Source organism: Hylobates moloch, unplaced genomic scaffold, assembly GCF_009828535.3.
Source record: "Hylobates moloch isolate HMO894 unplaced genomic scaffold, HMol_V3 SCAFFOLD_36, whole genome shotgun sequence".
Lineage (NCBI taxonomy): Eukaryota > Metazoa > Chordata > Mammalia > Primates > Hylobatidae > Hylobates > Hylobates moloch.
Genome location: NW_026652311.1, coordinates 2,399,903 through 2,426,222, shown reverse-complemented (window position 1 = coordinate 2,426,222; position 26,320 = coordinate 2,399,903).

The following is a 26,320-nucleotide window of genomic DNA, read 5'->3' as shown; positions in this document are numbered from 1 at the left end:
CTTACAAATATTTTTCTTCCATCCTGTGAGTTTTGTGTTCATTCTCTTGATACTGTCCTTTGATGTAGAAAAATGTTTTTAATTATGATGAAGTGTGATCTGCTCATTTTATTTCATTGCATATGCTTTTGGTGTCATATCTATGAATTGAGTGCCAAATACAAGGTCATGAAAATTTTTCATTGTTTTTCTTCTAAGAGTTTTACTGCTTTAGCTCTTATTGCTAGGTTAATTTTTACATATGGCATGAGACTGGGGAGAATACCAGCTTTCAATCACCATTTCTACATCAAATAAGAATGCTCAAGTAAAGACAAGAGTTTCCTAAAATGTAGACATGTATGGGTTTGTTAGTATCTACTCTTAAGTCATCCATCTAGCTGGAGTTGTTGGCTACGTTGGTGAGCATCTATCAGCAAATATGTGTGTTGGTGTCATTTCAACTAGATGACCTCCAAAGGCAAAGTCTGTATCCACTTGATGTAACAAATCCATACAATGTTCAATAGTGCAGAAAGCAGTGCATCAGATGGACAATCCACAGAAGAAACAAATCTCCCAGGAAACTTGCATCTTGTCACTGACCAAATCTGGGGACAATCCGTACTTAGAACATAACAGCAATAACCACACCCACAATATACTAAAGGCATACTTTTTGTCCCACACTATATTGGACTCTTCACACACATTCCCTCATTTAATTATCAAGAGTCTCATGAGGAAGATGTTTTTACTGCTATTTGCAGATGTGGAAAAAACCTATAAAGGTTAAGAAACTTGCAAGGGCACTTAACTACTAAGCAGAGGTGCCAGAACTTGAAGCCAGGTGTTTCTAATTCTGGACGCTGTGCTCTTTTTACTATCCCACGTTGCCTCCATTTAACCCTTTACCTGTCTTTTTATGTTTGGATAGATGAGTGAAAGTTATAGGTGTATTAAGAGGTCCAGCAGCTTAGTCTAGAATTCAGACTGCCCTAGTCCCATCAGCATTTCTCCTACTGCAATTACCAGCATTTCTAACCTGGAAAGGTTTCTCCCACTCCATTCCACCTACCCAACTCCTACACATCCTTCAAGAACTAGTACAGATCTTGCCTCCCCAGAATGCCTACTTTACTCACTTTCAGCCAAATTAATATCCTTTATCCTTGACCTACTAAACCACTCTTAGCTGGATTTATGTATTTTAACACTTAACCATATCCTGTGATATAGTCCTATTTTTCTTTCTTTCTTTCTTTTCAAATACTTTGCAGATATTATTGCCAATTCTCACAATGACCCTTTGGCCCCTCTCCCACTTTGTAGACAAAAAACCAATTCAAAATAGTTCTGTGACTTTCTGAAAGCCATAAAATGAATAGCAAAGCTGGGATTTGAACCCAACTCAATATGGTCTCCTTCCACTACATCACACTGTCTTTCTAGGGCCAATGTATAGATGGCCTTGAATGCCAAACAGCTTTCTATCTCTGGAAACATAACTTCTGTGAGACTCTCATATTATTTTTTAAAGAGTTAGAAAAGCTAGCTCAGCTGTTTTAAAATTAGGCTGGCATAAATCTTACCTGTGGACTTCATTAAAAACAAAGATTTCCAAATGCAGTATGCCTACAACCTTTTTCACCTATTACATGGTATAGTTGGTTTCTAGCCTTGGTTGGCCACTAACTAGCATTGTGACTTTGAGTAAGTCACTTGACCTCTCTGAGCCTCATTTTTCTCATCCTCAAATAGATATTCTCCAAAGTTATCTCTAGTTTTAAAAATACTGTTTCCATGGCCATAAGTCTTTACTCCTTGAGAAGAATGCAAGTTTTTCAAAAACTTATACTTTGTTTTTCTCTGTAACATCAGACCAAGAGAAAGCACTGAGTAAATGCTTGTCAGTAGTTTGACTGATGGACTAAGATATGGGTTGAAATGATAAGCAAAAATAATAATAACATGAAGAATGGGATGTGAAAGAGACCTAACGTAACTATTAAAGTTCTAGGTGAGTAATCAGCAACATAGGCTAAAAGTAGGTTCATCTGCAATAAAAAATAAACTGGAAATAGCTCATTCATTTTAAATAAAGCCCTAAAAATCAACCATTTTCAATGGATAAGGCAAAAATGTGCCACTGCCATAGACTTTACAGCAAAAAGATAAGCATATATCTGGGTCATAACTCATATAGATGAGAACCTACCTTTGTTGTTTGTAAAGGAAGAAAATAAAATTGTTCAAAATATCCCAGTGGTTTGCCACATTTTAACAAATACTGAAGCAATACACTAACATATAAAGTGTCCTTTTCTAGCTAGCTTCTATGTCAATGTGTTCAGAGTAAAAGGCGATTAAAATTGTGTAAAAAAGAGTGACAATGTATAGGGGATCATCAAAATAATAAGAACTATATATGACAAATCCACAGCCAACATCATCCTGAATGGGCAAAAGCTGGAAGCATTCCCCTTGAAAACCAGTATAAGACAAGGATGTGCTCTCTCACCATTCCTATTTCACATAGTATTAGAAGTTCTGGCCAGAGCAATCAGGCAAGAAAAAGAAACAAAGGGCATCCAAATAGGAAGAGAGGAAGTCAAACAATCCCTGTTTCAAGATGACATGATCCTATATTTAAAAAAAAAAAAATCCCATAGTTTTAGTCCAAAAGCTCCATAAGCTGATAAAAAAAATTCAACTACTTGGAACCAACCCAAATGTCCATCAATGATAGACTGGATTAAGAAAATGCGGCACATACACACCATGGAATGCTATGCAGCCATAAAAAAGGATGAGTTCATGTCCTTTGTAGGGACATCGCTGAAGCTGGAAACCATCATTCTCAGCAAACTATCACAAAGACAAAAAACCAAACACCGCGTGTTCTCACTCATAGGTGGGAATTGAACAATGAGAACACATGGACACAGGAAGGGGAACATCACACACCGGGACCTGTCATGGGGTGGGGGGAGGGGGGAGGGATAGCATTAGGAGATACATCTAATGTAAATGACGAGTTAATGAGTGCAGCACACCAACATGGCACACGTATACATATGTAACAAACCTGCACGTTGTGCACATGTACCCTAAAACTTAAAGTATAATAATAAAAAAAAAGAAATGCATGATGGGGCTCAACTGTACAGCCTGTCAGTGTGAGGTGTTCTAAAGACTCACTCCCTAGTAAATCTGGTGGAAATTATTATTGTAAAAAAAAAAATCAGCAAAGTCTCAGGGTAAAAAATCAATGTGCAAAAATCACTAGCATTTTTACACACCAATCACAGGCAAGCCAAGAGCAAAATTAGGAATGTAATCCCATTCACAATTGCCACAAAAGAAAAAAATACCTAGGAATACGGCTAACTAGGGAGGTGAAACATCTCTGCAAGGAGACTACAAACCACCACTCAAAAGAATCAGAGATAACACAAATGAGAAAATATTTGATGCTCATGGAAAGAAAGAATCAATGTCATGAAAATGGCCGTACTGCCCAAAGCATTTTATAGATTCAATGCTATTTCTATTAAACTACCATTGACATTCTTCACAGAACTAGAAAAAACTATTGTAAAATTCATATGTAACCAAAGAAGACCCTGAATAGCCAAGGAAATCCTAAGCAAAAAAGAACAAAGCTGGAGGCATCAGGCTACCTGACTTCAAACTACACTACAGGGCTACAGTAACCAAAATAGCATGGAACTGGTACAAAAACAGACACATAGACCAATGGAACAGAATAGAGAATCCAGAAGTAAGATTGCACACCTACAACTATCTTATCTTCAACAAACCTGACAAAAACAAGCAATGGAGAAATGATTCCTATTCAATAAATGGTTCTGGGATAACTGGATTGCCATGTGCAGAAGATTAAAACTGGACTCTTTCCTTATACCATGTATTAGTCCATTTTCTTATTGCTATGAAGAAATATCCAAGACTGGGTAATTTATAAAGAAAAATAGGCTTAATGGACTCACAGTTCCACATGGCTTGGGAGGCCTCACAATCATAGCAGAAGGCAAAGGAGGAGGAAAGGCAATCTTTTTTTTTTTTTTTTTTTTTTGAGACGGAGTCTCGCTCTGTCACCCAGGCTGGAGTGCAGTGGCGCGATCTCGGCTCACTGCAAGCTCCGCCTCATGGCAGCATGCAAGACAGTGTGTGCAGAACTGTCATTTATAGAACCAACAGATCTCATAAGACTTAATATCACAGAACAGCACAAGAAAAGCCCACCCCCATGATTCAATTACCTCCCACCTGGTCCCTCCCATGGAACATGGGGATTATAGGAGCTACAATTCAAGATGAGATTTGGGTGGGGACTCAGCCAAACCATATCATACCATATGCAAAAATTAACTCAAGATGGATTAAAAACTTAAATATAAAACCCAAAACTATGAAAACCCTGGAAGACAACATAGACAATAACATTCAGCACATAGTCACAGGCAAAGGTTTCACGACAAAGACACCAAAAGCAGTTGCAACAAAAGCAAAACTTGACAAATGGGACCTAATTAAACTAAAGAGCTTCTACACAGTAAAAGAAACTGTCAATAGAGTAAACAGACAACCTACAGAACAGGAGAAAATTTGTGCAAACTACACAACTGACAAATGTCTAATATCCTGCATCTGTAAGAAACTTAAACAAATTTACAAGAAAAAAACTAACAACTTCAAAAAAGTGGGCAAAGGACATAAACATACACTTGCCAAAAGAAGACGTACATGCAGCCAAAAAGTATATGAAAAAAAGCTCAACATCACTGATCATTAGAGAAATGCAAATCAAAACCACAAAGAGACACCATCTCACACCAGTCAGAATGGCTATTATTAAAAAGTCAAAAAGTAACAGATGCCGGTGAGGCTGTAAAGGAAATGAAATTCATATACACCATTGTTTGGAGTGTAAATTAGTTTAACCGTTGTGGAAGACACTGTGGTGATTCCTCAAAGACCTAAAAACAGAAATACCATTCAAAACAGCAATCCCATTTGATGCAAGAATCCCTTTATTTGGTGATATGATTTGGCTGTGTTCCCACCCAAATCTTCTCTTGAATTGTAGCATTCATAATTCCCACATGTCATGGGAGGGGTCTGATGGGAGGTAACTGAATCATGGGATTGGGTCTTTCCCATGATATTCTCATGATAATGAATAAGTCTCATAAAATCTGATTGTTTTATAAAGGGGAGTTTCCCTGAACATACTTTCTCTTGCCTGCCACCATGTAAGACATGACTTTTCTCCTCCTTTGCCTTCTGCCATGATTGTGAGGCCTCCTCAGCCATACGGAACTATGATCTCCAATTTTGTTCTTTGGGGTCAGTTACTTCCATTCTAAATCACACATGATAATTGCCATCAAATAGTAAGTGATGGCAGACACAATTATACTAAGAAGGAAGTTGAGAAATTAAAATTCTGGGGCATTCAGGTGAAACTGGTACATTATAGCTACCTGAAAATTATGTTTTTTTAATTTGCATTTATGATATAGAATGTATGCAGAAAAGTAGGAAATGAAGGTAGGAGCAGTAACTGCTTAGAAATGCATCTACTTTTATTTATATGTCAAAAATTTTTTCAAAGCAAATATGGCTAAGTTTGGTAGTGAAAAGAATAAAATATTTCCTAAAGTATTCTTTGCAGAGTTTAATATCTTTATTTGTAAACTTCTTTGGTAAATTAAAAATTAATAATGATAATTCTTAAATATTTTAAGTCTGTCTCAACAGATCTTTAATCATTATCCTTTATAAAGATATATCTATAAAAATATTGTGAAAGCATTTTTTGAATTACCTCTTTTTTTATTGAAATATAACTTGCAAATCATGAAATTCATGGTTTTGAAGTGTATAATTCAGTGGTTTTAGTACCACTGAAGTTCACAAAGTTGTTCAACTCTGCAGTGGGTTGAATGGTGGCCTCTCAAAAGATACATTTACCCACATCCTGTGAATGTGACTTCATTTTTTAAAAGATGTAATTAAGTTAAGCTTCACAAGATGAATTCAGCCAGGATTATTCAATGGGTCTTCAATCCAATGGAAAGTATTCTGATCGAAAGAAGAAAAGACACAGAGGAGGAGAATCACAGAGGAGAAGATGATGTGGAGATGGAGGCAAAGATTAGACTAATGTGTCTACAAACCAAGGAATGCCAAGAATTGCCCACCAGAAGGTAGGAGAAAAGCAGGTACTGACTTCTTTCTCAGAGCCTCCACAAATGAACTAACCCTGCCAACACATTGGTTTTGGACTTCTGGCCTCTAGAATAATGAGATAATAAATTTCTGTTGTTTTAAGCAACCAAGTTTGTAGTAATCTGTTATGGCAGCCCTAAGAAACTAATACAAATCCTTATCACTATCTAATTTCAGAATATTTTCATTATTGCCAAAAATAAACCCATTAGCAGTCCTCCCCATCTATCACCCCCAGCAATAACTACTCTACTTTCTGTCTCTATGAATTTGCCAATTCTGGGCATGTTATATAAGTAGAATCAGACAACATGTGGCCTTTTGTAGTTGGCTTCTTTTACTTAGCATAATGATTTCAAGGTTCATTCATGTGGTTGCATATAGTATTATTCCATTCCTTTTTTGGCTGAGTAATATTTTATTGTGTGGATATACTATATTTTGTGTATCCTTTCATTAACTGATGCACGTTCATGTTCTTATTATGCTTCTCATTTTTTTGGCTACTATAAACAGTGCTACAATGATCATACACGTACATGGTTTTGTGAGGGCATGATTTCAATTCTCTTGAGCATATAAATATACCCAATTATCTTGGTTATATAGATATCCATTTGATTTTGGTTACCTTATTTGTTGGTATATAATTATTCATATTATTCACTTATAATCCTTTTATTTCTGTAAGGTATCCCTTTTTTCATCCTTGATTTTAGTCATCTGAGCCTTCTTTTTTTTTTTCTTTTTTCGGTCAGCCTAGCTTAATGTTTGTCAATTTTGTTGCTCTTTTTAAAGAACCAACTTCTGCCCTTGTTGATTTCCTCTATTATTTATCTATTCTGTATTTCATTTATTTCCAGTCTAATCTTTAGTGTTTCCTTTCTTATGTTTGCATTGGATTTTGTTTGCTTTTATTTATTGGGTTTCTTAAAACTGCAAGTTAGACTGGGCACAGTGGCTCATGCCTGTAATCCCAGCACTTTGGCAGGCTGAGGCAGGCAGATCATGAGGTCAGGATATCGAGACCATCCTGGCCAACAAGGTGAAACCCCGTCTCTACTAAAAATACAAAAAGTAACTGGGGATGGTGGTGCGTGCCTGCAATCCATCTACTCAGGAGGCTGATGGAGGAGAATCGCTTGAATCAGGGAGTTGGAGGTTGCAGTGAGCCGAGATCATGCCACTGCCCTCCAGCCTGGTGACACAGCAAGACTCCAAAAAAAAAAAAAGCTGCAAGCTAAGCTACTGATTTAAGATCGTACTTCTTGAAGAGAGAGAAGAATCAAATAGATGCAATAAAAAATGATAAAGTGGATATCACCACCGATCCCACAAATATACAGACTACCATCAGAGAATAATATAAACACATCTACACAAATAAACTAGAAAATCTAGAGGAAATGGATAAATTCCTGGACACATACACCTCCCCAAGATGAAACCAGGAAGTTGAATCTCTGAATAGATCAATAACAGATTCTGAATTTGAGGCAGTAATTATTAGTCTACCAACCAAAAAAGTCCAGGACCAAACGGATTCACAGCTGAATTCTACCCAAGGTACAAAGGGGAGCTGGTAACATTCCTTCTGAAACTATTCCAATCAGTGGAAAAAGAGGGCATCCTCCCTACCTTATTTTATGAGGCTAGTGTCATCTTGATACCAGTCTGGCAGAGACACAACAAAAAAAAAGAGAATGTTAGACCAATATCCCTAATGAACATTGATGCGAAAATCCTCAATAAAATACTGGCAAACTGAATCCAGCAGCACATCAAAAAGCTTATCCACCACGATCAAGTCGGCTTCATCAATGGGATGCAAGGCTGGTTCAACATATGTACATCGGTAAATGTAATCCATCACATAAACAGAACCAATGACAAAAACCACATGATTATCTCAATAGATGCAGAAAAGGCCTTCGATAAAATTCAACACACCTTCATGCTAAAAACACTCAATAAACTAGGTATTGATGGAACGTATTTCAAAATAGTAAGAGCTATTTATGTCAAACCCACAGCCAATATCATACTGAATGGGCAAAAACTGGAAGCATTCCCTTTGAAAACCAGCACAAGCACAAGACAAGGATGCCCTCTCTCACCACTCCTATTCAACATAGTGTTGGAAGTTCTAGCCACAGCAATCAGGCAAGAGAAAAAAATAAAGAGTATTCAATTAGGAAAAGAGGAAGTCAAATTGTCCCTGTTTGCAGATGACATGATTGTATATTTAGAAATCCCCATCGTCTCAGCCCAAAATCTCCTTAAGCTGATAAGCAACTTCAACAAAGTCTCAGGATATAAAATCAATGCATTCCTATACACCAATAACAGACAAACAGAGAGCCAAATCATGAGTGAACTCCCATTCACAATTGCTGTAAAGAGAATAAAATACCTAGGAATCCAACTTGTAAGGGATGTGAAGGACCTCTTCGAGGAGAACCACAAACCACTGCTCAATGAAATAAAAGAGGACACAAACAAATGGAAGAACATTCCATGCTCATGGATAGGAAGAATTAATATCATGAAAAATGGCCATACTGCCCAAAGTATTTTATAGATTCAATGCCATCTCCATCAAGCTACCAATGACTTTCTTCACAGAATTAGAAAAAAACTACTTTAAAGTTCATATGGAACCACAAAAAAGCCCACATAGCCAAGACAATCCTAAGCAAAAAAAACAAAGCTGGAAGCATCATGCTACTTGACTTCAAACTATACTACAAGGCTACAGTAACCAAAGCAGCAGGGTACTGTACTAAAACAGATATATACACCAATGGAACAGAACAGAGGCCTCAGAAATAATACCACACATCTACAATCATCTGATCTTTGACAAACCTGACAAAAACAAGAAATGAGGAAAGGATTCCCTATTTAATAAATGGTGCTGGGAAAACTGGCTAGCCATATGTAGAAATCTAAAACTGGATCCCTTCCTTACACCTTATACAAAAATTAACTCAAGATGGATTAAAGACTTAAATGTGAGACCTAAAACCATAAAAACTCTAGAAGAAAACCTAAGCAATACCAGTCAGGATATAGGCATGGGCAAAGACTTCATGACTAAAACACCAAAAGCAACAGCAACCAAAGCCAAAATTGACAAATGGGATCTAATTAAACTAAAGAGCATCTGCACAGCAAAAGAAATTATCATCAGAGTGAACAGCCAACCTACAGAATGGGAGAAAATTTTTGCAATCTACCCATCTGACAAAGGGCTAATATCCAGAATGTACAAAGAACTCAAACAAATTTACAAGAAAAAAACAAACAACCCCATCAACAAGTGGGCAAAGGATATCAGCAGACACTTCTCAAAAGAAGACATTTATGCAGCCAACAGACACATGAAAAAAGCTCATCATCACTGGTCATCAGAGAAATGCAAATCAAAACCACAGTGAGTTACCATCTCACACCAGTTAGAATGGCGATCATTAAAAATTCAGGAAACAACAGGTGCTGGAGAGGATGTGGAGAAATAGGAGTGCTTTTACACTGTTGGTAGGCGTGTAAATTAGTTCAACCATTGTGGAAGACAGTGTGGTGATTCCTCAATGATCTAGAACTAGAAATACCATTTGACCCAGCAATCCTATTACTGAGTATATACCCAAAGGATTATAAATCATGCTGCTATAAAGACACATGTATGTTTATTGTGGCACTATTCACAATAGCAAAGACTTGGCATCAACCCAAATGTCCATCAATGATAGACTGGATTAAGAAAATGTGGCACATATACACCATGGAATACTATGCAGCCATAAAAAATGATGAGTTCATGTCCTTTGCAGGGACATGGATGAGGCTGGAAACCATCATTTTCAGCAAACTATCACAAGGACAGAAAACCAAACACTGCATGTTCTCACTCTTAGGTGGGAGTTGAACAATGAGAACACATGGACATAGGGCGGGCAACATCACACAATGGGGCCTGTCAGGGGGTAGGGGGCTGGGGGAGGGATAACATTAGGAGAAATACCTAATGTAAACGACAAGTTGATGAGTGCAGCAAACCAACAGGGTACATGTATACCTATGTAACAAACCTGCACGTTGTGCACATGTACCCTAGAACTTAAAGTATAATTTAAAAAAAGAAAAAAAGATATTTCTTCTTTGTTAATATAGGCATTTACAGTTACAAGTTTCCTTGTAAGCACCAATTTATCTGAATCTCATCAGTTTTATTAAGTTGTGCTTTATTTTATTCATCTCAAAGTATTTTCTAATTTCCCTTGTAATTTCTTTTTTCATCCATTGATTATTTAAGAGTTTGTTGTTTGATTTCCACATATTTGTAAATTTCTCAAATTTCCTTTTGTTATTTATTCTTCAGTTCATTGCATTGTAGTCAGAGAACATACCTTATATTATTTCAGTCCTTTTAAATGTATTGATACTTGATTTATGGCCTAACATATGGCCCATCCGAAATAATACTCCATATGCATTATAGAAGAATGTATATTCTTCTGTTGTTAAATTGTTTATTTCCCTTTTCAAGTCTATCAATTTTTTTTCTTCATGTAATTTGGAGCTCTATTGTTATATGGATATACATCTATATTTTTATGTTTGTTTTCTTGACATGTTGATCCTTTTACCATTATATAGAGTTTTTTCTTTGTCTCTAGTAACAATTTTTTAAAAATCTAGTAACAATTTTTGAACAATTTTTATAGCCACTCCAGCTCTCTTTTGGTTACTGTTTGCATGGTATGTCTTTTTCTGTCTTTTATTTTCAACTTGTGTTTTTGAATCTAAAGAGTATCTCTTTTAGACAATATGTACTTGGATTATGTCTTTTTATTCATTTTGCCACTCTCTGCCTTTTGATTGAAGTGTTTACTCATTTACATTTCATGTAATTACTGATAAAACTAGGATTTATATCTACCATTTTGCTTTTTGTTTTCTATATGTTTTGTGTCTTCTTTGTTTCTCTATTCATTTATTTGCAACTTCTTTGTCTAGTTTGAAGTTACAATTATGCTACAAACTTTAAAGTAGGGACATTATCCTAGATTGAGCAGTTCTAAAAAGTAGAAGCAGGAGGCAGAAGGGTGAATCAGTGACATCTGAGGAGGAAGAAGAAGCAGAAGGGATTTAAAGTATTGACAAACCAGAAACTTGGTAGCTCACAACAACACAAGGTTATGCCCTTACAGTTGTGTCAGAAGTCTGACATGGGCCTCACCAGACTAATATAAAGGTGTTGGCAAAGCTGCATTCCTTTCTGGAGTCTTGAAAATGGTTTGGATGTTGACCCCTCTAAGTCCCATATTGAAATGTTATCCCAAGTGTTGGAGGTGGAGCCTGGTGTGAGGAGTTGTGGTCATGGGGGCAGATCCCTCATGGCTCTAATAGTGAGTGAGTTCTCACGAGTTCTGGTTGTTTAAGGATGTGGGGCACTTCCCTCTACTCTCTCTCTCTCTCTCTCTCGCTCTTGTTCTCACCATGTGAGATGCCTGCTTCCCCTTTGCCTTCCACCATGATTGAAAGCTTCCTGAGGGCTCTCCAGAAGCCAAGTGTATGCCAGTGCCCTGCTTGTATAGCCTGCAGAACCATGAGCCAATCAAATCTCTTTTCTTTGTAAACTACTTTAATTACCCCATCTTAAGTATTTATTTTTAGCAATGCAAAAAGCAGCCTAATACAAGTCTCTAGGAAAAAAATCAATTTCCTTGCCCATTCAGGTTGGTCACAGAATTCAGCGCCTTGTAGTAGTAGAACTGAGTTCCCTGTTTTCTTGCTGGCTGTCAACTAAGAGCCATTCTCAGCTTCTCTATGTTGCCCACATTTTTTTTTGGCTTGTAGCCCCCTTCCTCCATCTTCAAAGCCAGCAATGGTGGGTCAAGTTCCCCTCACACTTCAAATCCCTTCTGCCTCTTCTTCCTCCTCAGATGTCACTGATCTACGCTTCTGCCTTCTGCTTCTACTTTTAAGAGCTGCTTAATCCACACTAATGTCTCTATTTTAAAATTTGTAACATAATTGCAACTTCAAATTTTCTTTTTCCACATAACATACTATTCACATATTCCAGGGATTATGGCATGAATATCTTGGGTGGGACGTGGAAGAGGGACATGATTCTGCTTACCCCACTAGAGATCAGACAACTTGTGTGACAAAGCTAGCAAGAGGAAGAACTGGAACTACAATGCAGTCCTTGTTCAGTGCTCATTTCACTACATTTGATGCACAGGAGTGTAATAATGTAACCACCAAACTGCCTATATGATCCCTTCAGAGACATTTTGGCCAATCTGCTACTTTTGAGACTAGAATCACAGGCTGTTACAGCTGAAGGCACATCAGTCTGGCCCCATTATTTCACAGGGGAGGAAAACAAGGCCCAGGGAAGTTAAGATCCCAACCTCAGTTCCCAGAAAACTCAGAACCACAACTCAGCCTCTCCTGACTTCCACTTCATGTGATTTTTTTAATTATAATTTTTTAGTTAAACATAAATTCTCACAAGATACATCATCTACTTAAATTAACCTTATACTACTTAACTATTATCAGCCATGCAAAACTTGGCCAGTTGGCTGGGTGCAGTGGCTCACGCCTGTAATCCCAGCACTTTGGGAGGCCGAGGCGGGCAGATCTCGAGGTCAGGAGATCAAGACCATCCTGGCTAACACGGTGAAACCCCGTCTCTACTAAAAATACAAAAAATTAGCCGGACGCAGTGGCGGGCACCTGTAGTCCCAGCTACTCGGGAGGCTGAGGCAGGAGAATGGCGTGAACCCGGGAGGCAGAGCTTGCAGTGAGCTGAGATCGCACCACTGCACTCCAGCCTGGGCGACAGAGGGAGATTCCATCTCAAAAAAAACAAAAAACAAAAAAACTTGGCTGGTAAACTTACATTATTCATGTACTGTTAACCACTTCCATCTACCCATGACTTTCTAACTTCATCCCAATTATATTTTATGACTTATATTTTTCTTACAACTGCTTGAGCCTCTATATAAACACAGATTTTTATATAGATTCCACTTCACAAAATGATCAAAGCAGAAAGACTATATATATTTCATTTCTTTTCTGTGTGCTGATTAAGTCTCACCCAGAACAACATTCTTTTATGAGTTCTCTAAACTATACTTCAGGTTACTTATAACAAGCCAGAGAAATGGAAAGAGAAAGAGGCTGCTCACACCATTACTCCACACTCCACCCTGAGTCAATCCTACAAATTCTATTGGCTCTGAGATGGAAAGTAGTAGCAACGCCACTTTATTGAAGCTACTACATTTAGACCTTTCCTGACTAGATCATGTTAGACGTATATTACAGTCCATTTTCAGTCACTTGCACTTACAGAACACAGGCATATGGAACGCAAATGCCATTTCTATTGGACTTCACGTTTCATGATTTTTTATACCATACTAACATTTATGTGTTTTTCTCTAGGCTAGAAATAAAATCAGTATTTATGGAGCAGGAGACACTGGTGGCAGCCTAGTTTCCCATCCCTAACCTGCTAAGTCCCAGCCCCACCCATGACACACCTGTCTCTCCCTCTAAAATCAGCTAGGGTTCATTTATGATTAGTTGTCCTCCTCGGCACTTGATCTCCTTGCTTATTATGCCCCATAAAAATTGGTTAAATCTTGGACAATCCCATCACATTCCAGTAGATTTCTCTAAAACCAGGATCAACAAACTTGAGACCCAATATCTTTCCTGCAGGACACTTTAAAATGTCTCTGTACCTTTACTCGGTCTCATTTTCTTCTCTTCCTCCTCAAAAGAATGGACATCTCTCTTCCTGTTCAATGCTAACACTTTCACTAGTATATTCACTTCATTCTCATCCATTTCCTTTTTTTGTGAGACAGAATCTGGCTCTGTGCCCAGGCTGGAGTGCAGTGGCGTCATCTTGACTCACTGCAACCTCTGCCTCCCAGGTTCTAGTGATTCTCATGCCTCTAGCCATTCTCGTGCTATACTCTATAATTATGATACTTTAATTGTCATGTAACCCTGTAAAGCACAAAGTTATTAGAAGATGTCATCATAATGCTCATCTTGTAATCATATCTATCTTTAAAAAATGTTTGAAAACCTGCTTAATAAAAATCTATGGAATTTAAACAAATAAAAATTATTCCCTAAAAGTTACAATTTGGAGGCATCATGCTACCCAACTTCAAACTATACAACAGGGCTACAGTAACCAAAACATCATGGTACTGAAACAAAAAAAATAGACACATAGACCAACGGAATAGAATAGAGGGCTCAGAAATAAGGCTGCACACCTAAAGCTATCTGATCTTTGACAAAGCTGACAAAAACAAGCAATGGGGAAAGTCCTCCCTATTCATTAAATGGTGCTGGGATAACTGGATAGCCATATGCAGAAAATTGCAACTGGACCCCTTCTTTATACCATAAACAAAAATCAACTCAAGATGGATCGAAGACAAAGATAAAACCCAACACTATAAAAACCCTGAAAGACAACCTAGGCAATACCATTTGCAAACTATACATGTGGCAAAGGTCTAATATCCAGCATCTATAAGGAACTTAAACAAACTTACAAGAAAAAAAAACTAACAACCTCATTAAAAAGTGGGCAAAGGACATGAACAGACAGTTTTCAAAAGAAGACGTACATGCAACTAACAAACATATGAAAAAAAGGCCAACATCACTGATCACTAGAGAAATGCAAATCAAAACCACAGTGAGATACCATCCACACCAGTCAGAATGCCTATTACTAAAAAGTCAAAAAATAACAGGTGCTGTCAAGATTGTAAGGAAAAAGGAATGCTTATACACTGTTGGGGGGGTTGTAAATTAGTTCAATCATTGTGGAAAACAGTGTGATAATTCCTCAAAGACCTAAAAACATAACTGCCATTTGAACCCAAGACCCCCATTACTGGGTATATACACAAAGGGATATAAACCATTCTACCATAAAGACATATGCACAGGTAGGTTCATTGCAGCTATATTCACAACAGCAAAGACCTGGAATCAACCTAAATGCCCATCAGTGACAGACTGAATAAAGAAAATATGGTGCATTTACACCATGGAATACTATGCAGCCATAAAAAAGAATGAGATCATGTCTTTTGCAGGAACAGGAATGGAGCTGTAGTCCATTGTCCTTGGCAAAATAACGCAGGAAAAGAAAACCAAATACTGCATGTGCTCACTTGTAAGTGGGAGATAAATGATGGGAACACATGGACACATAGAGGGGGAAAAACACGCATTGGGGCCTACTGGAGGGTGTAAGGTGGGAGGAGGGAAAGGGTCACAAAAATAACTAAGGTACTAGGCTTGATACCTGGGTGATGAAATAAAGTGTACAACAAACCCTCATGACACAGGTGTACCTAAATAACAAACCTGCACATGTACCCCTGAACTTAAAATAAAAGTTAAAGTCACAATTAGAATTACTCATTTTTTAACACCAAAGCCCTTAGACTTAAGAAAAATCAGAGGAGAATTAGAAAAATTAATATTATGGAGTGGAACTAAAGAAAGTAATTTTATGATGCTCCTCCCCGTCCCTGTTTTTTAGGACATTTGGGCAATCAGCTTACAATACTAATCATATCTGAGTTCTGTCAATTCTGGTCATGGAACAAAAAGAAAAAAAACAACCTTTTTCTAGAAAATGAAAGAGGATTGAAAAATGGCATAAGTATTGATAACTTCTAAAAATGGAGTATGTTTGAACAGGATAGCATTGAATCTATAAATTACTTTGGGCATTATGGCCATTTCCACAGCATTGATTCTTCCTATCCATGAGCATGGAACGTTTTTCCATTTGTTTGTGTCCTCTCTTATTTCGCTAAGCAGTGGTTTGTAGTTCTCCTTGAAGAGGTCCTTCACATCCCTTGTAAGTTAGATTCTTAGGTATTTTATTCTCTTTGTAGCAATTGTGAATGGGAGTTCACTCATGATTTGACTCTCTGTTTGTCTGTTATTGGTGTATAGGAATGCTTGTTATTTTTGCACATTGATTTTGTATCCTGAGACTTTGCTGAAGTTGCTTGTCACCTTAAGGAGATTTTGGGCTGAGACAATAGAGTGTTCTAAATATACAATCATGTCATCTGCAAACAGGGAAATTTGACTTCCTCTCTTCCTATTTGAATACTCTTTATTTCTTTCTCTTTCCTGATTGCCCTGGCCAGAACTTCCAATGCTATGTTGAATAGGAGTGGTGAGAGAGGGCATCCTTGTCTTGTGCCAGTTTTCAAAGGAAATGCTTCCAGCTTTCGCCCATTCAGTATGATATTGGCTGTGGGTTTGACATAAATAGCTCTTACTATTTTGAAATACATTCCATCAATACCTAGTTTATTGAGTGTTTTTAGCATGAAGGTGTGTTGAATTTTATCAAAGGCCTTTTCTGCATCTATTGAGATAATCATGTGGTTTTTGTCATTGGTTGTGTTTAAGTGATGGATTACATTTATTGATGTACGTATGTTGAACCAGCCTTGCATCCCATTGATGAAACCGACTTGATCGTGGTGGATAAGCTTTTTGATGTGCTGCTGGATTCAGTTTGCCAGTATTTTATTGAGGATTTTTGCATTGATGTTCATCAGGGATATTGGCCTAAAATTTTCTTTTTTTATTGTATCCCTGCCAGATTTTGGTATTAGGATGATGCTGGCCTCATAAAATGAGTTAGGGAGGAGTCCCTCTTTTTCTATTGTTTGGAATAGTTTCAGAAGGAATGGTACCACCTCCTTTTTGTGCCTCAGGTAGAATTCGGCTGTGAATCTGTCTGGTCCTGGGCTTTTATTGGTTGGTGGGCTATTAATTACTGCCTCAGTTTCTGAACCTGTTATTGGTCTATTCAGGGACTCGACTTCTTCCTGGTTTAGTCTTGGGAGAGTGTATGTGTTCAGGAATTTATCAATTTCTTCTACATTTTCTAGTTTATTTGCATAGAGGTGTTTATAGTATTCTCTGATGGTAGTTTGTATTTCTGTGAGATCAGTGGTGATATCCCTTTTTCATTTTGCATTGTGTCCATTTGATTCTTCTCTCTTTTATTCTTTATTAGTCTGGCTATCAGTCTATCTATTTTGTTAATCTTTTCAAAAAACCCAGCTCCTGGATTCATTGATTTTTTTGAAGGGCTTTTTGTGTCTCTATCTCCTTCAGTTCTGCTCTGATCTTAGTTATTTCTTGTCTTCTGCTGGCTTTTGAATTTGTTTGCTCTTGCTTCTCTACTTCCTTTCATTGTAATGTTAGGGTGTCGATTTTAGATCTTTCCCACTTTCTCCTGTGGGCATTTAGTCTTATAAATTTCCCTCTAAACACCGCTTTAGTTGTGTCCCAGAGATTCTGGTATGTTGTGTCTTTGTTCTCATTGGTTTCAAAGAATTTATTTATTTCTGCCTTAATTTTGTTATTTACCAGTAGTCATTCAGGAGCAGGCTGCTCAGTTTCCATGCAGTTGTGCAGTTTTGAGTGAGTTTCTTAATCCTGAGTTCTAATTTGATTGCACTATGTTCTGAGAGACTGTTTATTATGATGTCCATTCTTTTGCATTTGCTGAGGAGTGTTTTACTTCCAATTATGTGGTCGATTTTAGAATAAGTGCTATGTGGTGCTGAGAAGAATGTATATTCTGTTGATTTGTGGTGGAGAATTCTGTAGATGTCTATTAGGTCCACTTGTGCCAGAGCTGAATTCAAGTCCTGAATATCCTTGTTAATTTTCTGTCTCGTCGATCTATCTAATATTGACAGGGGGGTGTTAAAGTCTCCCACTATTATCGTGAGGGGGGTGTCTAAGTCTGTTTGCATGTCTCTAATAACTTGCTTTATGACTCTTGGTACTCCTGTGTTGGGTGGATACAAATAGGATAGTTAGCTCTTCTTGTCGCATTTGGTTCCCTTTACCATTATGTAATGCCCTTTTTGCATTTCTTCACAGAATTAGATAAAAACTACTTTAAATTTCATATGGAACCAAAAAAGAGTCCATATAGCCAAGACAATCCTAAGCAAAAAGAACAAACCTGGAGGCATCACGCTACCTGACTCAAACTATACTACAAGTCTATAGTAACCAAAATTGCGTGCTACTAGTACAAAAACAGATATATAGCCCAATGGAACAGAACAGAGGCCTCAGAAATAACACCGCACATCTACAACCATCTGATCTTTGACAAACCTGACAAAAACAAGCAATGGGGAAAGGATTCCCTATTTAATAAGTGGTGTCGGAAAAATTGGCTAGCCATATGCAGAAAACTGAAACTGGACCATTTCCTTACACCTTATACAAAAATTAACTCAAGATGGATTAAAGACTTAAATGTTAGACGTAAAACCATAAAAACCTGAGAAGAAAACCTAGGCAATACCATTCAGGGTATAGGCATGGGCAACGACTTCATGACTAAAATACTAAAAGCAATGGCAACCAAAGCCAAAATTGACAAATGTTATCTAATTAAACTAAACTTCTGCACAGCAAAAGAAACTATCATCAAAGTGAACAGGCGACCTACAGAATGGGAGAAAATTTTTGCAATCTATCCATCTGACAAAGGACTAATATCCAGAATCTACAAACAAATTCAACAAATATACAAGAAAAAAAAATCAAAAAGTGGGCAAAGGATATGAACAGACACTTCTCAAAAAAAGGCATTTATGCAGCCAACAGACACATGAAATAAAGCTCATCATCACTGATCATTAGAGAAATGCAAATCAAAAGCACCATGAGATATCATCTCATGCCAGTTGGAATGGCAATCATTAAAAAGTTAGGAAACAACAGTGCTGGAGAGGATGTGGAGAAATAGGAACACTTTTACAACGTTCGTGGCAGTGTAAATTAATTCACCCATTGTGGAAGACAGTGTGGCAATTCCTCAAGAATCTAGAACCAGAAATATTTGACCCAGCAATCCCATTATCCCATTACTGGGTATATATGCAAAGGATTATAAATCATTCTACTATAAAGACACATGCACACATATGTTTATTGCAGCACTGTTCACAATAGCAAAGACTTGGTTGGATCCAACCCAAATGCCCATCAATGAAGGACTGGATAATGAAAATGTGGCACATATACACCATGGAATACTATGCAGTGATACAAAAGGATGAGTACATGTCCTTTGCAGGGACATGGATGAAGCTGGAAACCATCATTCTCAGCAAACTAACACAGGAACAGAAAACCAAACTCTGTATGTTCTCACTCATAAGTGGGAGTTGAACAATGAGAATACATGGACACAGGGAGGGGAACATCACACACCAGAGCCTGTTAGGGGGTAGGGGGGTAGAAAGGGATAGCATTAGGAGAAATACTTAATGTAGATGACGGGTTGATGGGTGCAACAAACCACCATGGCACGTATATACCTATTTAGCAAAACTGCACGTTCTGCACATGTATCCCAGAACTTAAAGTATAATAAAATAAACAAATTGATCAATAAAATAAATTTCTTAATTAAGAAAAAAATGGAGTATGTACAGAGAAATGTAGGTAGTTCAAGTTGACAAAAATGTATAAGTTTCAGGGCTGAGCGCCAAGTCTCAAGTCATTAGTGTCACCCTCTATGAAGGTCATTCATGAGCTACAGTATTCTGATGCCTCCTCAACCACATATACACAGTATTACAGAGTCAGCTGGTATATGAAAGGAATATAGGCGATAGAGTCAGACAGTATGGGTTCAAGTCTTGGCTCTGTAACTTACTTGGCACCTGATATGTGACCTTGAGCAGAGCTCAGGCTCTTCACCTGCATAAAGGAGTTAATATCAACTTCAGAATATGGTTGTTAGAATTAAATGAGATAATGTATGAGGCACCTAACATGATTTCCGTCTCCTCTTTGAAAAGGACAACCTGGGAAATGACAGTTCCTGGCATTAGAGGGTTAATAAGGAGAAGTTATTCTAAGCTACTAGTTTGGGTACAGGCATCCTGTCCCAGACAGCCCATCAGCCCCACTAATGGGATTTAAAACAGTTACTGCCTTTTCCTCAGTCATGTAATGATTTCTGGACAGCCTGAGAGGTCCATTATCTGCAGTCCATACTTCTGCTCTGTCTGGCGATAATGACTTCTTAGCACAACAGCAGGGTCGCGGTCTTCCACTTCCTGCTGCACCACTGTGCAAAGGACCCTTGTTGAAGTCAAAGACAAATTGTCCATCCCACCACAGAGACCAGTGGTCTGTGAAATGCTGCCCACGGACTGCCACAATAGCTCCTGGAAAGTCATCCTCTAAGGCAAGGGTGCCCTCTAAAGTGTTTCCTGGGGGAATATGAACATGATAGATGAGTGCTTTCCGTGAGAAAGTGAGATCCCAGCATCCCCAGAAGGCATCTGAGGTTGATGTCGGGGTGCCAGGAACCTCCCCAGCCTCTGAGTTGCTGTCTCATCCCACTCAGTTCTTACAAGCTGCCTGCAGAGCCCAAGGGCAAGAGAAACTAATGCATTGTAAAAGACCCCACAAAACTCTGATTTAAAAATCAATGCTCAGATGTGATAATTAACTTAGGTTCCCATTAAGATTTTTTCTTTCTGTAGTCTCTGTATTCTTATCTTACTGTTTTTATCATATTATATACGAGTTGCCTCAAATCCTGTTTAGAAGTAGGCAAGATATAAATCCTAAATAAGCAAAACAAATGTGATAATAAATTAAAGGACTTATACCAGGCTTGAGCGGATCCCAAAAGAATTGTTGGCATTAACAAGGAGGGAACCTCTTACTTAAATTAAGAAAGAGATAACGTTCATTCTGCATTGTGATTTGTCAAATGAATGCTAATGTAAGACTCGGGATGAAAGGAAAAGAATGCACTTGGTTGTAGAAATAAAATGGATGTAAGTAAATTTTTTAAACTTATTTGAACATACAAGAAAAGCTTTCTACTACGATTAGACAGCTATGTAGAAAATATTCTCAACTGACTGCTTAATTCAAGGTAAATATCTAATTTATTAAATATTATCTCATTTTGATTTATCAAACAAACTGTAAAGTTTTAAAACATTTACCTGCTGAAGTTGTATCAAACACTGATTCAGTTTAAATATACATTGTTACAACCATTTTGGACAGCAATCTGGACTTATGTTGTAAGTGCCTGAAAATGTTCATTCCATTTCTGGGAATCTATCCTAAAAAATAAATCCCAAATTCAGGAAGAAATTATGCAGAATGACACAATAGCAAAAAAATGGAAACAAGCTAAAAATGTCCTATTATAGGTAAATAGTTACATAATTATGTCATGCCTATATGATGAAATAGCATTAATCCTTAAAAGTTTTTAGTGATACAGGAAAAAAACTGAAAATAGAATTTAAAATGTATATACACTATAAGATAAACTATGTAAAATAGAGAGAAGTACAAAAAAATTAGTAGTAGCTGGAGTTATGGGAAGCTTAAGTTTATTATAAACATATTTCTAACATTTTCAAGTTGTCTCTATGAGGACATAGTATATTTACAATCTGGAAAAATGATATTTTATTTATGAAAAATAAATAAATGGGATTAGTTTGCCAAAGGAAAAATAAAATTACTTTTCACTGATGGACATAACCAGTGCAGTCTTGGTCACCAGGCATCCTGGATTCAGAAAAGGAGTCACCAAGCTGAGGAAAAGGAAACAAGCCAGGATTGTGAGGGACCTGGTTGGAAGGACCACCCAGCTGGAGGGCTGGCCCTAAAACAGATGATCAGTTCCAAATCACTGAGTCCCACAGGGCAGGGTGAACTGACATCTCAGCCAGAGTCTGATTTGGTCAGTAGAGCAGTAGCATTGCTCAGAGAACAACTACGACCAGAAAAAAAGAATCAAACAATTGAAACTGATCAGAAATGACACAGATGATACAATTAGTAGACACCTATATTAAAAGCTGTTATCACTATAGCACCTTTGTTCAAGAAGCTAGAAGAAAGATTGAACATACTAAGTGAAATGTGGAAGATTTTTAAAGGCCCAAGTCAAAATTCTAGAGATCAACACTACAAGGTCTGAAAAGAAAAATACTGGAATGGATTAACAGTATATTAGACATTGCAGAAAAAAAAGATTAGTGAACTTGAAGGCACAGTAGTAGAAACTTTGCAATATAAAATTCAGAGAGAAAATCAAGGCTGCAAAAAACAAAAATAAAAAGGAACAGAACCTCACTGAGCTGCAGCGCAACTTTAAGTGGCCAATACACATGCAGTTGAAGTCACCAAAAACAGGAAAGAGGGTGAGACAGAAAAATATCTAAAAAAGTAATGACAAAAATTTTTTCAAATCTGAAGAAATCCATAAACCTTCCAAATACAGATGCTTCTCAACTTACAATGGGATTATGTCATGGCAAACCCATCATAAGCCAAAAATATTCTAAGTTGGAAATCCACTTAATACCTGGACAAACCCATTGTAAAGTAAAAAAGTTACAAGTCAAACTATTGTTAAGTCAGGGACCATCTGTAATTCAAAAGCAGCTCAACAAATCATAAGCACAAGAAAATTGAAAATGACTACACTAAGGCACATTATAATTAAATTACTTTAAATCACTATTAAAGAATAAACATTTTAAAGCAGTCAGAAAAAGAAAAAACATGTACACAGGAACAAAGATAAGGAAGACAGCAAATTTCGTGTTGGAAGCAACACAAGCCAAAGACAATGAAAGTAATAATATCTTCAATGTACTTTTTAAATATCAGTCTAGAATTCTATACACAGTAAAAATAACTCTTAAAAAACAAATAAAGATTTTTTCAGACATACAAAAGCTTATACCAGGATAATTTTACCAGACGGAAATATAGATCTACACAAAGAAAAGAAAGCACCAGACATATAGAGGTTAACACAAAAGAACTTTTTCTTATTTCTAAGCTTCTTTAAAGATAATTGACTGCTTAAAGCAAAAAATGAAACTGATGTATTATTAGGTTTATAATGTATGTAGAAATAAAATGTAAGACATAAATAGCACAAAGTCTAGGAATGAAGAAGTGGAAGTGTACTGTTATAAGGTTTTTATACTATAAGTAAGGTCTGGCATTCAATATGAGAGGTGTGGCATCTCTGATTTATCTCTATAAACCCTAAATCAATCACTAAATTAACAAAGAGTTATAGCTAAAAGAATAACAAAGGAAATAAAATGGAGTTATAATATTCAATCCAAATGAGGTAAATAAAGACAATAAAGGAGAAGAAAGAAAAGATGAGGAAATAGAAAAAAGTCAAGGTGGTAAGTTTAAAGCCAGCTAGGTAATAATCACACTAAACATAAATGGCCTAAATGCTCCAATTAAGAGGCAGCAATTGTCAGACTGGTTTAAAAATCAGGAGTCAAATATAAAGTCACAAACAGGCTAAAACTAAAAGAATTGGGGATATAGTGTGCTAACACTGATTAAAAGAAAATTGAAGTGTCTATATTAATACCAGACATAGTAAATATTCTTGCTTTTTAGGGCAAACAATACTAACAGTAATAAACAGGGTCATTTTCTACTGATAAGAGGGTCAATTCAGTAAGTGGACATAACACTTATAAATGTGTATGCACCTAATGACAAACTCCAAAATGTATGAAACAAAAACTGATTAAACTACAAGGAGAACTAGACAAATCACAATCCACATAGGCAGAGATTTCAACCTTCTCTCTCAATAACTGATAGAATACATGGACAGAAAATTAGTAAGGATATTAAAGGCTTGACACAGACTATCAACCAATTGACATAATTGAAAACTACAGACTATCCACCAATTGACATAATTGAAAATTACAGACCAACACCAACATAATTACTTTCAAGTTCAGACAAAACATTTACAAAATGAGCCGATAATCTCTGGGACATAAATCAAGTCTCAATAAAATTAAAAAGTTGTATTAGTTTGTTCTCATGCTGCTAATAAAGGCATACCCAAGACTGAGTAATTTATAAAGGAAAGAGGTTTAATTACTCACAGTTCAGCATGACTAAGGAAGCCTCAGGAAATTTATAATCATGGCAGAAGGTGAAGGGGAAGCAAAGTACCTTCTTCACAAGATGGCAGGAAGGAGAAGTAGTCATCAAAGGTGGGAAGAGACCCTTATAAAACCATCTGATCTTGTGAGAACTCACTCACTATCATGAAACAGCATGGAATAAACTGCCTCTATGATTCAATTACCTCACCTTGTCTCTCCCTTGACATGTGGGGATTATAATTCAATGAGATTTGGGGGTACACAAATGTATGCCTAACCATATCATTCTGCCCTGGCCCTTCCCAAATCTCATGTCCCTTTCACATTTCAAAACAAATCATGCCTTCCCAACACTCCCCCAAAGTCTTAATTCAAATTCATTCCAGCACTAACCCAAAAGTCCAAATCCAAAGTCTCATCTGAGACAAGGCAAGTCTTTTCCACCTATGAGCCTACAAAATAAAAAGCAAGTTAGTTACTTCCTAGATACAATAGGGGCACAGGTATTGGGTAAATACACCCATTACAAATGGAAGATATTGGCCAAAACAAATGAGCTACAGGCCCCATGCAAGTCTAAAATCCAGCCAGGCAGTCGAATCTTAAAGCTCCAAAATGATCTCCTTTGACTCCACGTCTCACATCCAGATTACACTGATGCAAAAGGTGGGTTCCCATGGCCTTGGGTAGCTCTGCCCCTGTGGCTTTGCAGGGTACAGTACAGCCCTCCTCCTGGCTGCTTTCACGAGCTGGATTTTAGTGTCTGTGGCTTTTCCAGGTGCACAGCGCAAGCTGTTGGTGGATGTACCACTCTGTGGTCTGGAGGATGGTGGTCCTCTTCTCACAGCTCCACTAGGCAGTGTCCCAGTGGGGACTCTGTGTGGGGGCTCCCACCCCACATTTCCCTTCTCCACTGCTTTAGCAGAGGTTCTCCATGAGGGCTCCACCACTGCAGCAAACTTCTGCCTGGACATCTGGGCATTTCCATACATCCTCTGAAATCTAGACAGGGGTTCCCAAAGCTCTATTCTTGATGTCTGTGTACCCCACAAGCTCAATACCATGTGTAAGCTGCCAAGGCTTGAGGTTTGCACCCTCTGAAGCAATGGCCCTAGCTGTACCATGGCCCCTTTTTGGAACGGCTAGGATGCAGGGCACCAAGTCCCAAGGCTGCTCTTGAATGGAGCAGTGGGGCTCTGGGCCCAGCCCAAAAAACCGTTTTTTTCTCCTAGGCCTCTGAGAGGGACTGCCGTGAAGATCTCTGACACATCCTGGAAACATTTTCCTCATTGTCTTGGTGATTAACATTTGGCTCCTTGTTACTTATGCAAATTTCTACAGCAGGCTTGAATTTCTCAGAAAATGGGCTTTTCTTTTCTGTCACGTTGTCAGGCTGCAAATATTCTAAGTTTTTCTGCTCTGCTTCCCTTTTAAACATAAGTTCCAATTCCAAATCATCTGTTTGTGAATACATAAAACTGAATGCTTTTAAGAGCACCCAAGTTAATTCTTGAACACTATGCTGCTTAGAAATTTCTTCCACCGGATACCCTAAATCATCTCTCTCAAGTTCAAAGTTCCACAGATCTCTAAGGCAGGGGCAAAATGCCACCAGTCTCTTTGTTAAAGCATAGCAAGAGTCACGTTTGCTCCAGTTCCCAACAAGTTCCTCATCTCCATCTGAGACCACCTCAGCCTGGATTTCATTGTCCATATCACTATCAGTATTTTGGTCAAAACCATTCAACAAGTCTCTAGGATGCTCCAAACTTTCCCACATCTTCCTGTTTTCTTCTGACTCCTCCAAACTGTTCCAACCTCTGCCTGTTACCCAGTTCCAAAGTCACTTCCACATTTTCAGGTATCTTTATAGCAGCACCCCACTCTCTGTGGTACCAATTTACTATATTAGTCTTTTTCATAAAGACTATAAAGAACTGCTATAAAGAACTGCCTGAAACTAGGTGATTCATAAAGGAAAGAGGTTTAATTGACTCACAGTTCAGCATTGC